Source organism: Pteropus vampyrus, unplaced genomic scaffold (genome assembly GCF_000151845.1).
Source record: "Pteropus vampyrus isolate Shadow unplaced genomic scaffold, Pvam_2.0 Scaffold503, whole genome shotgun sequence".
Taxonomy (NCBI): Eukaryota; Metazoa; Chordata; class Mammalia; order Chiroptera; family Pteropodidae; genus Pteropus; species Pteropus vampyrus.
Genome location: NW_011889284.1, coordinates 110,769 through 117,080, shown reverse-complemented (window position 1 = coordinate 117,080; position 6,312 = coordinate 110,769).

Here is a 6,312-nt window from a genome sequence, read left to right as displayed (position 1 = left end):
ATGGATTAGAAAAGATTCATGTATATCGTATGTAGTAAGGGTAAGCGTGGGTAAGGGTGTGTACGTCCCGGTGATGAGGTCTGTTGGATTTATTCCTTGAATCACAGTCATAAACATTCAAGAAATACTGCAGTGTATGATGACACAGTTGAGCTGCCCTTCAGGATGGGCATCAATATTTTCTCTAGTATGGGCATCAAGTGTTCAAGTTAAGAGTTATGGAGGGTGAGGGTCAAGGAAACAGAGACTCAAATGAGTCAATCAATTTGTCCAGGACCCTTTCAGGGCTAATGAGGAAAAAGTCAAACAGCCAGGAAAATCAGCCCCTTACCCTCACCCAATCACACAGCCCAAGACCTAATCAAGGTGCCTCCCAGCCCTCTGGAGAGAGGAGATGCTGACCTGGCTCCAAGAGTCATTTACTTGCTAGTCACACAATGGAGGGCTTGTACCTGGGTCAGTGTGCATTCAGCCTTTAAGAGACAATCAGGGTGTTAGGGTCAGGATTAGAAATGTCCCTTCTCTCCCAGGCCCACCCTCCCCTGCCCTTAAATTAAGAGGATTGATCCAGCCAGGAAAGTTGCTGTGGTACCATCCTTTACTGCAGTGGCCCTCAATCTTTTTGGCACCAGAGTCTGGTGCTCCTGTGAGAATCTAATGCCTGATGATCTGAGGTGGACCTGAGGTGGTGATCCCAGGCTAGCACTGCCCACCTCCTGCTCACCTCCTGCTATGCTGCCCAGTACCTAACAGGCCACAGACTGGTACTGGTCTACAGCCTGGGGGTTGGGGACCCCTGCTTTACCAGACCCCTACTTTGTGACATTCTCTGTCCTAGAGCCACCACACTCCTCAACTCACTGAGTACTAAGGCACCAGAGTAGGCAGGTGTTATCTGTCCCTATTTTGCAGAAGAGGAAGTCTGAAGTTCACAAGTAATGGAAACTGAGGCAGGAGGCTTTGGCTTCAATCTATTCCTCTCCAGAGCCGGAATCAAGGATGCCATGAACCTACCCTCACCTCCGGGCCCCTGCAGGGAGCCAGAGGATGGTTCTCCAAGAAATTTGGGTAAACAATTACGGGTCCCACAGCCTCCTTTCATGTCCTCTGCACCACCCCCACTCCCCCAACCCCTCCAACCCCTCACTCCTCGCCTGTCTCAACAAGCCCACCCTCTTCGCATTCCTCCCGGATCCCAGAAGGGAACCTGGACTGGAGACAACACTCTGTCCCCATGGGCGGTGTGAGGGGGCGGAGCCAGCGGGCGGGAGTGGGATTGGGGAGGAGCGGAGGTCAGAACTCACGCCCCAGGGAGGAGGCTCAAGAGGGGCAGAGACTCCCAGAGAGAATGAGCCCATTCAGAGCCGGGAAGGAAGGGGAAAAAACCTTGTCTGGTGTTTGACAAGAGGAGAGGAAGGGGGGCCGGGGTGGGCCTGCTGATTCGCTTCTCCCCTCCACTACCCCTCCAGCGGGGCCTAGCAGGAGAGCCAAGGAGGATGGTCACAAGGAGAGGGACAAAGGCTGAGGGCGAGAGAGGGGGGTGCAAATGGGGGCGGGAGGCGGCTGGGCTCCGGACATGGTTGCTAGAGGAGCCTGAGAGTTTGCCAGCAGGTCCATTGAGGATCTTGGGGAGGGAGACAACTACAGCCTCAGAGGAGAGGGATGACTGCGGACAGAGGAGAGCCAATGGAGGTGCACAGGACAGATGTATGACTGCACGAGAAGGTCTTTGGGGGACAAGTACCCGGCCTGTGGGCAGTGGAGGTGATCACTGGAACTGAAGAGGCAGGAAGGGGCTCTGGCTTAGGGAGATGACCTCTAAGGGTCAACAGACTGGGGTCTGGAACCAGCAGCTTGTGAAATGCCAGTCAATCATTGACCAGCCACTGAGACTGGGGGGCATAGGACACTGTGTGTGTGCGTGTGTGTGCGTGTGCGTGTGTGTGTGCGCGCACGTGTGTGTGCGTGTGTGTGTGTGTTTTGGCACCAGAGTCTCCTCCCTCTACCTTAACAGCCAGCCTGGGTCAGAGGACTGAAAACAAACAAAAAGGGAGGATACGGTCCACAGTCCGAGGTCCAGGCCGCAAACTGGGGCCTAACACACAGGGCCTCGTGTCTGGGACCCAGATTGCTGGGGAAGTGCCTTTATGAATTAGTTACTTGGAAGGAATCCCCAGAGGGTAGGCACCAGGCCTCCCTGGGGCCACGGGAGAGTAATTTGGAAGGTTTTGATAAGAAAATCTGTACTTCCTAAAGGTGACCTTTTAAGAATACTTGCAACCTAGCCACTGAAAGGTCACTCCTTGGGCTTAGGGTTAGCCCCAGCCCTGAGATCAACATGAGCAGAGCCCAAACAGACATGCTAGACATGTTGACTCGGTGTGCTGATCTCCCTCCGGCCTTCTCACCCCCATCTTGGGCATGCAGGCCCAAGGCCTATGTCTCTAGGCTGTTTTGCCAAGACAGAAACTGCTTTTGTGTTCTTGGCCTCACGGGGCTTTAACGCATGTACATAAAGTGCATGTGGCTTCCATCCTGGCCTGTGCATACAAGGTTGTCATGGTTTGTATTCCTGTGTCCTGTGTTGTCTGCATGTTTGTGCTGGCTGCTTAACATGCACCCTTGGTTTATTTGGGGGTCTTTCCTCAGACAGTAGCTGGACTGTGTGGCCTTGTATAAGGCTTCACTTTGCCTTCTGAAATATAAGAGAGTTGAATTGAATGGTTCCTAGTCACAGTGTTGTAGGATTTGGTGTGGGAGGCAGTGACTACTTCATCTCCCTTGTTGCTGGAGATGCAGACCACTGGGGTGTGAATGAGGACAGGCTTGCCTCTGACTTTTGTTTTGAGGACTAGGAAACAGTATGGGGGTCAGGAGCAGGTCTTCCCAAAATGTGCCACCCCAGCATGCATTGTTTCAAGTCAAAAACAAAGCCCAATAAACTCAGGAAGAGGTTTTTATCTCCCCCTCACCTGCCTAAAGAGATTCAGATAAGAAAATCCTGCTTCAGGAAGGGAACTTTAGCATAATCACCTTAACACATAGGAATTAAGGGTGGCCAAGGGTTTGATCCAAGCCAAAATCTGTTTGCTAGATTCTCCTCTGTGTCCCATTGTTTCTAGGTGGCCCTGCAAGAATTTACCAAATGTACTGCTTTTTTATCTACCTATGAATTGCCTACCTCCCTCTCCTTAGTTCAAATGACCCATATACCTAATTTTGCCCATTGTCTTTGGAATTTTTATGCTTATGTGAATTCCCCTTGAGCACATATTAAAATTTGATTTTCTGCTGTTCATCTGCTGTATGTCATTTGAATTACTTGACCAGCCAGAAGAACTAAAAGAGTAAGAAGAAAGTTTCCCTGGCCCTGACAATAAGAAGCTTCCAGAAACATAAAACCATGGCAATATGAAGACCTGATTTTTGAGGACAATTATAGTTTCAGATGATTTTATTCACTAAACCCACATTGTTGTTTCCTCTTTCCTTGCCCTTTACAGCTAGTCATTTGTTAAAATCTATCAATTCCTCTTCGAAGACATCTATGCTTTTCCCGCCAACATCACCAGCTAGTCTAAGCTGCTAACAGTTCTGTGGAAGCATTAGCCTTCGATCTCCCAGTGATGCTGTTGTCCCCTTCCAATTTCACTCCCTTTTATCCCCACAATAGCCAAAGTAAATGTTTTAAACCAAAATCAGATCACTTAATTGCTCCAGTGCTAAAACACCTTCTAATAGCTTCCCATTACCTAAACCTTTCACCTTGACCTTCTTTTTTGTTTTTTAAAGATGCTAAGCTTGTTTCTGCCTTAGGGCCTTTGCTCTGGCTGTTCTCTCAGCCTATAACAATTTGCCCCAAGGTGTTAGCAGAGCCGGTTCCTTCTGGTCATGCAGGTTTCAGCTCAAATGTTACTTTCTCAAAAAGGCCTTCTCTGACCACCCAATGTAATCTTTCCCTCCCTCCCCATTCCTTTACCCCTCTTCCCTATTACATTATCCAATTATATAACTCAACTTGTCACTACATAAAATTGTTCTTTTAACCTTTTTCCTTTGTTTTTTAATTGATAATATACAGATAGTATCAATTTAAAGGGTACAAGTATAAAAATTGTCCCTCACTTCTTTGTCACCCAGACACACAGTTTCACTTCTCCCCAGAGGCAACAACTATTTCCACTTTCTTATATATCTTTCTAGATATATTCTCAAAAATATCAAACATAGTGTTATATCAAACATAATATCAAACACTTATTTTTCTTCACATGAAGTAACACATATAGACAAACACACACACACACACACTGTTCAATATTTTGCTTTTTATATTTACCAAAAATATGAAGGTTGTTCCATGTCAGTACATTACAAATCTGCCCCATTTCTATTAATTTGTTCGGCATTGCATTATAATTGTATGGATTAATTTAATTCATTTCCTATTGTTTTCTTTTGCTATTGAAAATAATGAACAGTGCTGCTATGAATAGCTTTGTACTTAACACCATTTTGCACTTGCCGTAGGTAAACCTAGAGCTTGTGTAGGTATACCTAGTAGAGAAATTGCTGGTTACAGAGTTTGTGTAAATTGCTGGACTAAGGGATATATATAATTTACAGTCTGATGGTGCTAAATTATCCTACCAATGTACTCCTACATTAGCAGTGAAATTATCTTAGTCTTTTGTTTGATACTTGTTTATTTCCTGTCTCCATCTTCTGATCATGAGACGGACAGTGCCTTGTTCATCACTGTTTCTAGAGCCTCACACATGGTAAACTGCAATAAATACTTGATGAATAAGGGGCTCTCATTATAGACCACCTCTCAATTTTTGTTCTAAGAATATGGTCAGTTTACCTACGAGCCTTCAGCACACTGTACTGTTTGCTTTGTCTTTCTCCTCCCTGGACTGGGAACCATTTCTGATTCATCTTTATTTTTCCTAGTGCAATGGCTGACACCCAGTGGGGCTCAGTAAGTCTAAACTGAAGTAATGAATCTATGACTGTAGGCTGTGACTTACATATGAAACCGAATACAAACTGGGAAGCTGATTAAGCTCAGGGTTCAATGGTGAAAAGCAGGATCTGGGCTGAAAAGTTGGGGGAGAGGAAGAGGCCCAGTAATTGTCTAGAGATGTAGGGTTGCGCTGGCAGGGAAAACTCTCAAGACATGTCCGAGAAAGACAACACCCCATCTCCCACCAAGACAACATGACAGAAGTCTCCACTGCCCCCCTCCACTATGACCCCAGGATTGTTTTCAGGCATGTAGGCATGAGTTTTCAAGTATGAAATGTTTGAGACTTGAACTCATTTTCTATTTGGCTCCAAAGTACAGGGAAACTACAGAAATCAATTAACACTTTATTAAATGTATATAAATATAACAATATGTCGACTATTAACAGCTACTCAACTATAGTTATTTATAAATTTTATTTAATGTGGGGTATTGCCATTTTAATATGTTTGACGTAATATAGAATAAAACCTCCAAAACTGGAAACTTGAAAGTTTTAAAAGGGCCGTATCTCTACCTCAGAGTTGTCTCAAAGGGAGAATCCTGCTTTGTCAGTATCTCATTCTTTTTAATCCTAAATTTCTTCATTCAAAGATTCATCCCAGAATTACAGTAAGGACAAATTGAAATAATGCATTATAAAAGGACTGATCTAACAGATGCAAAATAGTATTAGCACCCGATTCTAGCCAGCTCCGGAGGGGCTGAGAGTTTGTTTTGTTTATTTCAACTTGCCAATCGGTATCAACTGGTGCGCAACTCCAGGGAACACTATTCATGTTTTGTTTTTTAATTGAAGAGGCACCATTCACAGAAAATGCAATATGAGTTGTGCCTTGCCTAGCACCTGTGCTAGAGCTAAGGGCTCAGGAAATGTTTGCTTAATGTGTGAACTAACGGAACCCAATTGTGCACTTCCTGCTCATTCCACCCCTCCAAGATTGAAAGGAAAAGTTGACCAGGGGTGAGAGAATGGGGGAGGAGGAAAGACAGTCATTAATCTACATCCACTAATTATGCATCTAGCTACAAGTGCTTCAATGGGGTGGGGGTGCTGGTGGTAGTGCCAGGAGGGGGATGCTAAAGCAAATATCCTATTCCCAAAGGTTCTTCTCTTAATTTTCCTTGAAATATTACACCTCTCTAAATTTCAGCGTAGTTTGAATCATACAGCTCTGGATCTGGCACCCAAAGTCTTACTCTGAATTACATTGTTCCTTCATTAAAAAAAAAAAAAAAAAAAAATTCTCAGCACCTACCAGGAGTCAAAATTTGTACTA